Consider the following 14,612-nt stretch of genomic DNA (forward strand, 5'->3'; position numbering starts at 1 on the left):
AGACAGTCTCTGGTTCTATTCCACCAGGGGACCTTTCTGTGCAGTTTGCATGTTCTCTGTGTCTAGGTGGGTTTCCTTCCGCAGTCCAAAAAGATACATTAGGTTCATTGGAGATCCTAAAATGAGAAGCTGAATAATTGTACGTCTCTATACGAGATACTATGAGTGACCGGCAACCGGTCCAGGCATCCCATAGATAGATAGATAGATAGATAGATAGATAGATAGATAGATAGATAGATAGATAGATAGATAGATAGATAGATAGATAGATAGATAGATAGATAGATAGATAGATAGATAGATAGATAGATAGATAGATAGATAGATAGATAGATAATGAATGATAAAGTGAGGAATGATATTTTCCAGTTCCAGTGTTTGAATAATTTTTAATAAATTCAATCCATTTTCTATGTAAAAAAAAATGGCATTAGAAATGGATGTCCATGAAAACAACAATGAGCAGATGGAGGAATAAAGACATATCAGCTATATATATATATCAGCTCGTACTTTTTTAAATTTCAGCTCGTAGAAAAGTAAAAGAAGAGCCGGGAGAAAGTTATACGTGATCTCCTCACGTATGAATAAATTGATCCATTACACACGCTACTCCATGGCTGCTCCCTTGACACCGTGTTTGTGTGAAACGTAATAGACATTAGTTCACCAAACCATCTGAACAAACACAGGCCAGGTGGAGTGAGGCTTGGACTGTGGACGAGGTAATGGAAACTGGCAGTGACCGGCATAACAAATCCAGAGCCCTCACTGAGCTGAAGGAACCCCAGTTCTCATTATAGCCCCAATTACTACTTTGAGTTTGGTTCTGCCACTCCAGTCCCATGTGTTCAAACACACTAGTTTGAAACGAGGAGGCTCAGTTGCATTTATAGCAGTCATTGAGATGATACCTGATTTGGCTCTTTGTGTCTGTGACCATTTGAATGTTACAGTTAGATGATCTCTTGTTCTTTTGTTTCCTAACTGGATCTGAATTTGAAGATGCATGTCTCGAAGACAGGGTGCATCTATGTTTCTATTGCCTTTTTCTCTTTATACTGTAACTATGTCCATCTATTTTCTAGTATATGGAACAATCTCCAAAGAATGTACAGTATATTCCAACCATGAGCTGATTTTAGAAAAAAATATTACTTTTCACTGACACTTCAGTTTTTCTCATAAAGTTGCAACCTTATCTTCACATACAGTATTTTCCTCTTCATGAATCTAAAAGAAGTACAACTGAATATCCAGGCTCCACAAAGTGGGAGTCTGCACCCTCAGGCTGCAAAGTAACTAAAAGAAGGGCTGCAAGAAGTAGCATAAGAAATTATATAAATATACCATCAATGGCTGCAAAAGATCAAAAAGAATTACTTGAGTGAGCAATAATAGTAACAAGCATGATGGCTTATTGCTAGTTTTTTCTTTTGTAGAAAAAATGACAAGCATCGATTGGCAAAGAAAAAAATCCACCGAATTTAGCAACGAATCACCTGAAAAATTTGGTTGAAATTACCAATGAAGTCCAAGAGTTAGCAATAGAAATCAGAAAATAAAATATGAAAGAAATAAAAAATGAGCCAGCTGTTATTTGCAAGAAAAGATCACAACCCTTTTGAAAGAATTTCCCGGTGTGCGTATTGGGTTTTTTTTTTTTTTGTTTTGTTTTTTTGGCGACGCTTGTTTATTCAGCCGCTCTCAAGAAGCAACAGTGGTCACGCATTACTACAAGAGATGCACCTGGAAACTTTGAAATCTGAATTTACTGATTGTGTCTCACAACCCATCAGGCTGATCTGAAACCCCATGTTCTAAGGCCGAGTTTTGTTCTCCAATTGGACACGGGCAAAGATGGAACATCAAGTATTGTAGCTCATTTGCATAACCCAACATATGCACTATGACAAACATCATCACACATACACACATCAATTTTTCCATCGTCGTGCCGCCGAAGTCCCACTTTGAAATTTTGCCTTGACTTCAACTTCGTCCTAAACTGAAAACATACAAACACAAGAGACTGTCATTCCCTCACACACAAGGCATCCGTGCACATCAGCTGAGACACCTCTCCCTCCGTGCAAAACGGCGAACGACTCATCTTCCCGAACACGAACCAAGCTCCCCCTTTCTTAGAAAACCCACTCCACGCACTCCCGGCTCGAACCTCCATCCTTCATACGCACGCACAAGAACCTCCGCTCTGACATTCCTTTCATCCATGGCAAACGTTTCTATGACAGGGTAAAGTGATGGGAGGGAATGGCATCACCGGCAGCTGCCAGAAAATAAATGAAAAAAATGGGGAACAAGGAGGGGGGTGGGGAAGGGTGATGATTGGGCAAAGACAAGATAAAAAAAAAAGAGGAAAAAAAAAAGGGAGATGCTGAAAACGAGCCCAGGGGTGTCGCACAATGAGGCTTTTTGGGTTCAGTCTTACAGAACGGCAGTCAAATAGAGAAAGATTATTTCCTCATCCACCTGCTGAGAGAAAAGCTTTGAGGCCTGTTAACAAGTGGCAAATGGACATTTTTCAATTAAAACTCAGGCAAAAAGACCTTTAAATGTCTTGTTAAGGCAATTTTTTTTTTTCCCAGGTTGAGAGACCTTGTCTGCCCAAATGAAACCATCCCAGTCAGCCAGGAAATGTGTGTCAAGTGTGCATCTGGGCTCCTGGGCATCCACGCTATGTGTTTGAGAAAGGGGCAGAAAGTGAAGAAGACAGAGGAAACATCAGTGCACAAGGTATTGTTGTGTTAAGGTTGTGTATTTGCATGTATATATTGAATGCGTGTGACAGAACAATAGACCAGATTTTGGAGCATTTTCCATCATTTTGAAAAAAAAAAAAAAAACATTGACAGAGTACATCTGAGAGGAGACCTCAGACTCACTGTGACTTTATATTAAAAACAACAAATTTCACTGTATATCTATTTACTGTATAGTGTATATATTGCATTCTTGTATGCTTACACTTCACAGTAGCACTGAGAACATTTACTTGCATTTTATGACACATCGTCCTCCGTGACAGCAGCATTTCCTGGGAGAGTAAATGTCAAAGTGACATTGAGTGAGCATCAAGCCATGTGCAAGTGTGTGGGTGTGTGTGTGTGTGTGTGTGTATACGTGCGTGTGACCTAGTCTGAGCCTCCCCTGGGACTGGAGCTGGCTGGCTAACTGTTCCCAAGCTGTCACCAGACATTGACTCACAATACTATAAACTCAGCAACGACACGCTGACTCACAGAGGTCCGTCCATCTATCCATCTATCCTTCCCTCCATCCCTCCTTCCCTCTCTCCCTCTCTTTCCCTCTCTCCATCTATCCTGTCCACCCATCCATGCTTTCTTGTGCTTATTTCTTGTACATGCGTGCATCGTCCGGCTGAAAAAAGAACAATGACTTTTAAATGAATTTCTTTGCGACTGAGAGCACAAGAGGGGGATGTTTGTTTCTCATTTTTGCCGCACTGACCTTTCACTGACCCAGAGGACCATTTGTCCTTGTTTTAAAAGTCAATGATTTTATCTTTGCAAATTTAGTTTACTCAATGGAAGGAAGTGTATGACAAAACATTTTTTTAAACTAGTCTATATTTAGTTTTTTTTAAATTCATTAAGATTCTGTCTAAGTGTGCAAACCATGTTTTGACCATATCAATAAGCTATAGATTACTTTATTGGCAAACTGAGGTAAAAGGAGACCTTGAGCGATTTTATTCATTCACTCATTCATTCATGATCAATAGCGCTTCTCCCGCACAGAGGCTGGCGGGGTATTTTCATGACTCAAACTCCTGATCAGTATTTGATTTATTTACGTGTCATGTTGGTAATTTTGGCTTCACATGTGAATTTTGCCAACTTTGGCACAACATACAAACATCCTGCCATCGCTGGTGTGTGATACATCTCTGGTACTTGACAGACACAAACTGAAGGCAATTCAATGAAGAAAAAAAACAAACAAACAAAAACCAAAAAAAGACACCATCCAGTAATTTCTCAAGTCATGCTCACTACAACCACAGTAGCAGATGGTTTCTTTTTAATCCATCATCAGAGCCTGTCTCAACTTCCTGTAAGTGTATGGCGTGAAATCCAGAAGAGCCAATTTTTCACACAGTAAAAAAAAAAAAACATACACCAGCCAGACTAAAGAAAGGTTCTTTGATCGCTGACCAGACCTGCTATTAAAATTTGGAGCTAAATGAAAAGTCCCTAGACCAAACATTTAGCTTTGATTTAACTGAGAATGTACAAAGTGCAGCAGACTTCTCCGCTCTGTCGGCCTGCATTGACTAACTGATCACTTGTTCCCTTCCGTAATTGGGCCTCGGGGTAAAGGGGGTATTGTTCGACACCTTGACATTGACTAGCCGCTAACTGTACAACCGACGACCAGCTAATTCGGTCTGGATTCTCGGCTCCGCGAGCTGCTGTTTTAGGTTTCTCCGTGGCTGCTTGATTTTCATCACCAATTATTGTGCGAGCAGCGGCTTGAGTGTGCTTCAGACAAAGCGCTTTTTTAATTACCTCTTGGTTCAGCGTGTTCCGGATGAGGCAATCCATGCGCCTCGTCATCCAAAGAAAGGCTCTCCAAACTCTTCCAAATGACCATAAATGGTGGAACGGAGCGCACGAAATTCGAACCTATTCGTAACCGAAACAACGTGTGAAGAATCAAATTCTACATTTGGACTGCATCACGATAAGTATTTTTATATTGGATTGTTTATCTGCTGTTGGAGGTGATGTCGCTCCACAACCATTCGCCTCTATAAGTTCACGCAAACCAGATGTTTCGATTTGCATCAAAACGGCGGCAAAATAAGAAAAGACACATCGAATCAAATTAACTCAACATCAGCTGAGATTGGATTTCTCTACACCCACCCGGTCACCGATTATTACAGTTGACAACTGACCTTTGTGACTTTAAATGCTCTTTTTTTTCTACATCAAGCTTTCTACATCAAGGAAAAGCTCCATCAAACCAGTGTGCGTAAATATTAAGAGGGTGAACCAACACCTTTCTGCTCCGGCAAAAAATGTCAGCAATTTACTAATACACGTGCGCTGCCAAACTCCGGGTCAAACAAAAAAGCTGCCGTAATGTTAAAGCAGGAAGCGCAGTGTCATGACTTTTTAATGTCAGCGCGTCTCTTTGTACCGGTATAAATATCATTTAATCGGGTTCCTCCTTTAAGGGAGTCCCCACGGAAACCTCAGTAGCAAACAATCCAGTGAACACGCATGTTCAACAAACGTGATGAAATATAAGGAATGTCATCTTATACCTGCATCCTGATACTTCCGCGCCTCCTGAACGGCTGATCGTGTCTGCAGTCTGCCCAAACGGAAGACGCTTCTGTTTGAGCGTCTTCCAACTTTTTTATCTCTATCTTTTATAGCCTTTTTTTGGGTTCTGACTAGTTTCACTTCCATCTCATCTCTAAAATGAGCAAACTATTTTGTGTAACACTTTAAACACCTACACACGCAAATGTCATTTACTTCTGGCCAGACATCAAGCCACTGAACATATATTCCCAGGTCGATTTCACGTTATTATTCATTTGTTTTTCTTTTTAATGCTTTTCTCAGTGTATGTTAAATTGTTAGAGGCAAACCGAGGACACGTGGATTAATTTAGTATCAGCGACACTGGATAAACCAAAAAAAAAAAAAAAACTGACAAACAGGGCTAATCTCCCCCAAACTATCCTTTTTAAAATTGTGTTTTCAGAGCCTAATCCTCGGCCAGCATTCTCTCAGAGATCTGTGTCAGCTTTGGTAAAACTCAGCAGACAGCACTGTATGGATATAGCTGAGTAACTAGGTCTACTGCAAATAGAACAGAACTGAATTTAATCAAATCAACACAACTTGCTCTATGTTCCAACATTCCCCTCTGGCAGCACCCCTCCTCCTGCTTCCTCTTCCTCTCTCCCACTCTGTCTGTCTAGCCCTCTTTCTCTCTCCTCTGTCTTCTTGCAGATGGTGAAACACACACACACACACACACACACACACACACACATGCACGCACTAACACACATACACCGTTTTTCTCCTCTCCACCCAAAAAACCTTTTTATGCGAACTTTCCGAGAATAATTGCTTAATTTATTTGTTCCATTCTCCTTTGTCTTTCATCTAAGTGTCTCCTCTGCATGAAATAATAAAAGTAATTGCGAGCAGAGGCGACCAAACTGTATTCCATCTGTGAGTGTGTGTGTGTATGTGTGTGTGTGTGTGTCATTCTGGGCAAAAAGGTCCAGTACTGCAGCACTGGCCTCTCCCCTTCCCTCATCCACACACACACACACACACACACACACACACACACACACACAAAGCAAGGTTTGCTCCAAACTCTCTGACACACACACATATTCACATCCCCTTTTTAATCCAGAAACCTTTTTGATAACTCTATGGATTTAATTGTTTTTTTTTTCGGTTGATCTGGGCTTCACATCTTTGTATCTCAATCTGAAGAATCTGTCGAAAGTCCAAACACACACACACACACACACGAGGGCAAAGAATGCGCCCTCGGCCTTCGGCAAATATATCTTTGTTGCCATCCCGGATACATAAAGTAGCATGAGTTATCACGTTAATCATTCTCAGCTTTATCACTACCCGCCTTTCTGTGAGTTGCCATTACGGGATGATGAATAGTGTTTGGGGGTACTGCCAGAGTATTTTGACAACAGGCAGCATTAAGCGGGGAACCAAGCAGCAATGGGACGCTGATAGCTGGATAGTTTATGACAGACTTGTGGCAGTGGTGTTGGGTGTATGTGCATGCATTTGTTCCACCACGCACCACCTCAATTACACGGCAGTCAGTCAAGCAGTCGGCCAGCCATCCAGCCGAGTCCAGACAGGCTGGTAGGCAGAGCGAACCACAGCGGCGGTGCAAACAGACCACAGTCAGACCGCATCGCAACCACACAGCATCCTGCCATGTGCCAGTGGCTGTCAGTGGGGATGGAGGGGAAGGAACAAATAGGAAAGGAGGTGGGGATTGCATGATGGACACGTAAAGACAGGTGGATTGGCAGGGGAGATAAATAAAGGAGGAAGAATAAAAGGTCGGGAGTTAGAGGGAAGAATGAAGTATTGTTAAGAGGGTTGATAAAAGCATCTCTGGAAAGACAAAGAAAGCAGGATGATTGTGGCAGATGTTTGAGTCCAATTTCAACGTTCCGTGAAAATAAAGAGCTTTCCATCGTCATCATGCTTCTCTAAAGGCTTGTATGCAAAGTTGACAACTGTGTAGCTGAACTGACCAAAATGCTCTTGAAAAGGATGATAAATAGGCAGCAACACGCTATTCTGAATGTTGTAGTATGTTTCCAAGCAGCTGGTTACCTGAACATGTTAACAACCTGTTAATAAAAAAAAAAAAAAAACCCAAACAAATCAGAGCGTTTCAGTAAAACATTAGAAACACACTTTTGGAGATTGACCACACACAACCTGCAGATGTCCTGGGTTGTGTGTGGTCTCTCAACGTGCTTGTTAGTTTGCCCTCCTTTGTTTTCTCTTGTGATCTGACATCCCTGGGGCTAAAATGGTTCCATATGATACACGATATAAAAGAACATCATTCAAAGTCAAAATGTTCTTAAAGGCCATGTGTTTTGCCGTACAGCCCACGATACTATGCTACAAACTGTCAATCAAGGTACTGCTTTGATGCTGGGACTCGCAAATCACATTTTCCAGAATCCCATTTTTAATTTTTCCGTTATGTGATGCAATGCATATACAAATTTTTAATCAAATCAAAATTGTTTCCAGAAGAATGCTAGGAATACCTGAGATAAAAATGGTTGCTTATATTTACAAAAAAATGAATTATTTCCTCAAATAATGTAGAAGGCGGGCATGTGACAAAAATATATTAAAACATTTTAATATTCATTTTGCAATCAACCTCAATCTTCTTTCATACTAGTTAGACAAAAAAGAAAAAAAAGTCCCAATAACATTGTAGTTACTTTATAAAGAAAACTAAACACTTGAAGAGTTTAAAATGTAATACATCTATGCAGGCTTCCTGCTGCTGACAGCATGGAACTGTCAGAAAAATGAGACGGTAACTTGCATCTCCTGGAAAGCAGCATTTAATAATTGATCCTAAAAACCTGATGTGAACTGGGAAGCAAACACCGTAGCAAATGTGGATCACAAAATCAACTGTCTAGCAATTGAGCAAAGATGGTATTTTCCAACACGGCTTGTATTTTTAAGGTAGACGCAGAATGGTCCCCGTAGACGAAGGCTGGGAAAGAAATCAGTCTTTTGAAAGAAAAAAAAAACCTTCTCATGTGAAACACCCATGTGCACAAGCAACAGTTCAGGCTGTCTGTGAACGCCATCCCTCTGCAAGACCAATTCCCTTTATTATGTGAGCAACAGCAAGGAAATCTAACAAACAAAAAAAAAAAAAATTGAAATTTCAGGTTCATGCCGACACCGATAGATTTATAAACAGAGGAGCTGGGAGGATCTAACATTTTCGTTACTGTGTTTAGAAGACTAACGCCATGCAGGCTATTATCTTGTCATTGGCACTCACTGAAATGCCTGCTTTTAGAGTCAAACTCATATAAATGCAGCATGAAACAAAAAGCAGAGAGCGAGAGGGTTGAAATGGAGCAGTTTAAAGAGAAAATAAGAGGCAGAGAATAAAAGGGGAAGAGGTAGGTAAGGGATAGCTTTAAAGAAATAGAGCAAAGTGAGATCGAGGGAAAGATAGTTTTCTCTTTTTTTCCAAGGAAATGAAAGAAGTGGGGAGGGTTTCATGCTGCGAAAAGGAAGCCACGCAACTATTCCAGTGAGCTGGCCTGAGGTGTTTTCATACTTGAGCTAGTGCTGATGGATGAAGGTTGTAAGCGGATGAATTAGTGATGAGGATCATGATGAAAGTGCTTTGCACAAACAACAGGGTTGACCAGACAGAGCTTGGGCACATGAGATGGTCCCACAGTAAGAGGGTGAAGTGAGGCGGCCAACTGTGCACGTATCGTGCACAATACACTTCTGCACATTCTGCACACCTTTTTTGTCTCAAAGTCTAACCTCAAATTACAACATTGAGTTTTTCATACAGTCCTTCTTCCTTATGCCACAATCTTCATTAAAGCTTGGAATTGGCGGTTGAAAATGAAGCTGATCGAACTTCTATCGATCAATTTGTTGCTGTGTCAAGTGTGTTTTTGCATACCAGCTGACAAAAATACAGCTGACATGATGTTAAAAAGAAAAAAAAATACATTGAAAGTTAAAAAAGAATTAAACCCTCAATGGTCTCATTCATTAAATATATGCAAATACCATAATTATTGTTCTACTGTAAAAACAACATGTGTTACTTTAATGTCATTTCTTTTCATTTCACAATTTGAACTGTGTGACACCGGATTCTCCTACCATAGCAAAAACTCCCTCCTTGCGTGAGAATTCACTTTAGTGTAGCCTAAAAATAATAAATGTAGATTTATGTATTTATGTTTTAATTAAACATTTAGGAGAGATTGGATTATTCCATAGTTTTACCCTTTAAAATAAATTAAGCAGTAGAAATGGCTTTGGTCTTAAACACGGTGCAGATGTGCTGGAGTTGTTTTTTTTTTTTTTAAACAGACATTGCAATTAGAAATTTGTGGCACATTTTTATGCAGCTGTTAATGTACAAATAAGAACTGATATCGAACAGATGGTTACCTTCATCCCCCCCATGAACCTTCTGTGTGTGAAGAGGGAGTGGACAAATGGACCTTCCAAAGAATCGCTCATAACATTGCGGCATGCCAGGAAAATAAATCTTTTCACTAGTAAAAAAAAAAAAAAAAGGAAAGGGAAGAAAGCAAGAGAGAGATAGCTGGATTGTGAGGAGAGATGGTCTGTATACAAACTATTTATTTGGAAATACCATGCATTACCACCCCTGAATTCATTGTCGATTATATCAATATGTGATTTAATCACAGAAACAAAAGAAGCGTCAAAGAAAAATACTGGTCCCCTGGTGCTGTGCCCCCCCAGTCCCTGCAGGCACTTGCATGACCATTAAAATGTATTTTAATTAGCAATTCTTATTGAACTAAGTTTTATCACCTGATTATATTTGCCAGTTACTATTTGCCAATAATCCGTTTTTTAAATCAAATCATTACATTCGGTCTTTGAAACCCATCTTGCAACACCCAACTATGTTCCGCCCCCCCCTAGAGGAGACTCTGCAGAAATCTGAATTTTTTTACAATAAACTTGACGTTCAAAAAGAATATGGGACGTTTTAGTTTAGATGAAACAGTGACACTTATAGAGAAAAAGAGAAAACACATGCTACCAAGTATGTGATCCCCACATTGTCACGGCACGTTTGTTGCTGTGGTTGTTTTTGTGGCAACAGAATGCTAATCATTTAATAATAAATAACATTTAAATACATAACCAAGGTGCATCTTTCAAGGTGAGTGTTGCTACAACAAAGAGGACTGATACAGAACCCTCACCTGATTATAAATGAGTTCCCATATTGAGTCATTCAAGTCTGTGTGGGTGGGAACTTCCCATCCTATTAATGCAGGTTTATAAGACTTGTCAGTGCTTTCAACCATCTTTCTCAGCCAGTGTGTGTTGTGGTTATACAGCTGCTGGCGTCACTCAACACATGCAAATCTCCTTGACAGATGAGCAAACGCCATCAACTACAGGAGACAATCTGAGATGTGAGCATTCGAAATAATTAATAAGCAGACCTCGGGATTCCCTCTTTGGACTCAGGTGCCTATTCATCCGTTGTTGGAGGGAGATTGAAAAAGATTCGCGGACCATGAGAGAAATATTTTGAAAAGCACACATACTGCAACTTGGAGGGAAATGAAGATGCATAAAAAGGAAGGGGAGAGATGAAGGGAAAAGGAAGACCTAAATTCCCTTTTGGCATCAAGACAGGAAGAAGCCAAAGCCAATGCACTGCAGGCATCTGTGTGTGTGTGTGTGTGTGTGTGTGTGTGTGCGCATACAAACATATGCACTCTTTATATGCAGCTGAATTTTCATCTGGGTGTTTGAATATTAATTCTGTAAAGATTATTATTACCTGTGACCTTTAGATTTTGAGGACAACACAGAAAAAACATTTTTCCACAGCATAGGTACATCGCAGAAAGAGTGTGAGTGTGTATATTGGGCATACTATCGGCAGGATTGAAAGTGACAGGCAGGAAGTATCAGAGGCAGCTGCGTAACAGCCCACTAACCACACAAAGGGCTCTCCAATGGACAACATTACCAGCGAGGGTTGAGGGACAACGGAAACCGTGAAGGAGAGAGGGAGGAGAAATCAAACAGGAAAATCAGGGGGGAAAAAAAAAGGGAACCGAGGGGGAAGAAGAGAATTTGTTCCATTTTATTAACTCAAGAAAAATAACTGCTTAGCAGACTTTTTAGCAGGATTTTTGTGAGGAACTGTTGTAACTCAGATGATCATTTCAATATTTCCTTTACTTCCTCAATAAGTTTATAAGATTACGATAGGTAATAAAATCTTTTGATTGCCAGCAGTGTTTTTGTTGAGAAAGCTCCACATGTTTGGATCATCATAATGGGAACAAGACGATTCAATGCACACTCTCATTGGTGGTTATTCGCAGCCTCGCTGATTCACAGGAACAAAGCAATGCAACTGCATAGCAATGTAAACAAATCCTTTGTTTACCACTGACATCATGCATCAAGGTCAAAGCAATATGGTTAGCCCCATTGCTTAACACCATGCAATGTGTGATAAATGCCGCTCGAGCATTTCAACGACTGAGTCGTGGAAATTCGATGGCTAACGGGAACGTAACATGAACACACAGAAGACATGCTTCAAAAATACAGGAAACAGCAAGGCGGTCAGCCATCATGGATGATGTTATTCTGGAGGGAAATAGTATTTTGTTGTTTACAAGGAAGCATTTAAGTGGAAATCTGGACATAATTCTCCGCGTTCTGTGCCAAGCAGAAATGTACAACTTGTTACAGTGGTAGTGTAATGGTGGAACCAAAGCTTAGCCCGAGGCAAGATTCAGCTTTGGTTCCATCGTGTTTGTGCAGAGAGTGTTTCATGTCAGACACGAGGTGCGAGGTCAATGGATAAACTGCTCACCAAAAAATCATTACAGCCAACAGCTACAAGCATGTACGACAGATTTGTAATTAAATTGTATCCTTTTAATATGGTTTTTGCACCAAAACCTCCGGGTAAAACCTACCTCAAGGAGGATTGACCGAATCCATGTTTTGGTTTAGACTGATCTAATAGTTCCAGTTCTTAGCCAGACAGTCAGCTTGCTTTGCAGAAATTAAACACCCTGTACTGTTTGACAAACAACCAAATTCCCACTTTAACACCAAGGTTGAGGATAACACATGTCTGGGGATAAGCCAGGAGACAGCTGAGGATGCTAATGTGGCTGATGTGCATTTGCTAACATTCACAGAACAGTGTTGAAGAAAGCCTCTGCACCGGCACTGCGAGAAACGGGTTTGCAAAGCTAATATGCTCTTCTTGCAAACACAAAACAGCGTGAGTTGCAAGTATTAGCATCAACTTTGTGGTCAAATTAGTATGAGGATTAGTAAACGCCATGCAAACAAAGTGTCTCTGCAGTTAGGTTTAAATGGAGGGACAGCGGCATTTTTTATTATAAGGAATAAAATCATTGTTTTTGGAATGAAATTCGGCAAACCGATACAGAAAACCACCCTTGTGTTTTTTTGTAGCACCAGTGTTTTTAAAAGGGAGCTTGAAGGTGTCAGGAACCCTTATGTTGTATAATTTCAGGAGAAGCGAGTTCAGGCATTTCAAAAAGTTTCCAAATATTGCGTTAATAATCTCAGAAGAAAAGATACATTTAAAAAAAAAGTGAGAAACTGGGTGATTCAGATCGGTGGAGGGCGCAGAATCAATGGTATTAAGAGACAATAGGATGTCAGCAATGTAGACAAATAGTGAGTAATAAACAGAGAAACATGTGATGAGTTCAACAAAGGAGGGGTGCCAGATGTAAGATAAAATTAAAAAAACAGAGGATTGAGAAAAATAGCAGAAGATTAAAAGAATAAAATCTGAGGACAGAATATAGAGAAGAGAGTAGCTGACAAAGGATGACTATCAGAGGAAGAGAAAAGAAGAAGGTCAAGGAGAGAAAGGGACAGAGGTGATCTAGAAGGGAAAGACAGAGATTGTAAGGCTTAAAGTTTGAATCGTTCTCATCTCTCAGGTTCCTGCTGACACACACACACACATACGTCTCGTAAACAAATTAAACAAACACTGAATGCTAGCACGATGGGGACCTGCACAGAGCAACGACTGGGAGATTAAAAAAGCAGGCAATGAGACGGTTTCCCATGGTGCACCTCTGGAAGCATCTGTATTAGCCTGGGCTGTGTCAACACTGACTGCTCTTCCAGCTGAGGCCAAGAGAGTGAGGGAGATGCACACACACACACACACAGGATGGAGAGGAAAATGTTTTTCCATTTCAGTTTGTGTGCATCTTAGACACACACACACACACACACACACACACACACACAGAGGGAAAGTGAACAAGATCATACTGAATGCAGAGGAGGGAAAATTCAAGAAAGGATGAAGATAAATGAAGGAAGCCTTTGAACTGGGAGAGAGAAAATGTATGAGTAGAGGAGCAGCAGAGTGGCAGAAATGAGTGACAGAGAGCGAGAGGAGCAGGAGTGACAGGGACGGAGAGAATGATGGATGGGACAGATGGATGGACGGATAGACGAAGGGGAGGAGATTGACAGTCTTCTTTCCTGGGGATGAATAAAGAACTGACACAGCAGGGTTAGAGATGGATGGAGAGAAGGAGAAAAGATTGGAGAAAGGAATGAGGGATGGTGGAGGTAATGAGAGACTGAGTGTGTCTCCGTAATCAAGCCATAAAGGAGCGAGGGAGCGAGAGGAAAAAGACGAGTGGGTTCTGAATGAGTCAATCATGATTAATCAAGACGCTTCTCGCTCTCGGTTGCTCTCCTCCCTCTCACTGTCTCTTTCTGCTCAGACTAATCATCACACGCACACACACACACATTTTCCAGTTCAGCCTCTTGTGTATTACCATCAGCGTACATCCAGACAGACCTACAAACATCAACAGTTTTTTCTCCAAATACTTTAAAGTAAAGTTAAACTGATAAAGTATGTGATTGAGAGTAAAATGGACCGCAGTCCTTGGGCTGGAATTGGATGTATCGTTCGGAGCTGCAGCGGCTGTGTTTGCTTGCTGTGTAAACACCACAAGTACGGAATATTTATGCTCCATAATGGAAATTGGTGATGGGAGACATGCGTGTTGAAGGTGACTGCAACATCAACAGTTTTCTGCAAGACATGTAGTTGTGAGTGAAGACCTCCATGGTTTATCGCGTATGTTGTAAAAAAAAAACAGCGGTGAAGGGGGATCGGTGTGTGTGTTGAGGGGGGTTATCTTTTGGTTGCAGTCCGTAAATTCACTGCTAGGTGCCACTAATCCTACACACTGGTCC

This window comes from Fistularia commersonii, chromosome 16, assembly GCF_037954325.1.
Source record: "Fistularia commersonii isolate RoL2024-O1a breed Wild chromosome 16, RoL_Fcom_v1.0, whole genome shotgun sequence".
Lineage (NCBI taxonomy): Eukaryota > Metazoa > Chordata > Actinopteri > Syngnathiformes > Fistulariidae > Fistularia > Fistularia commersonii.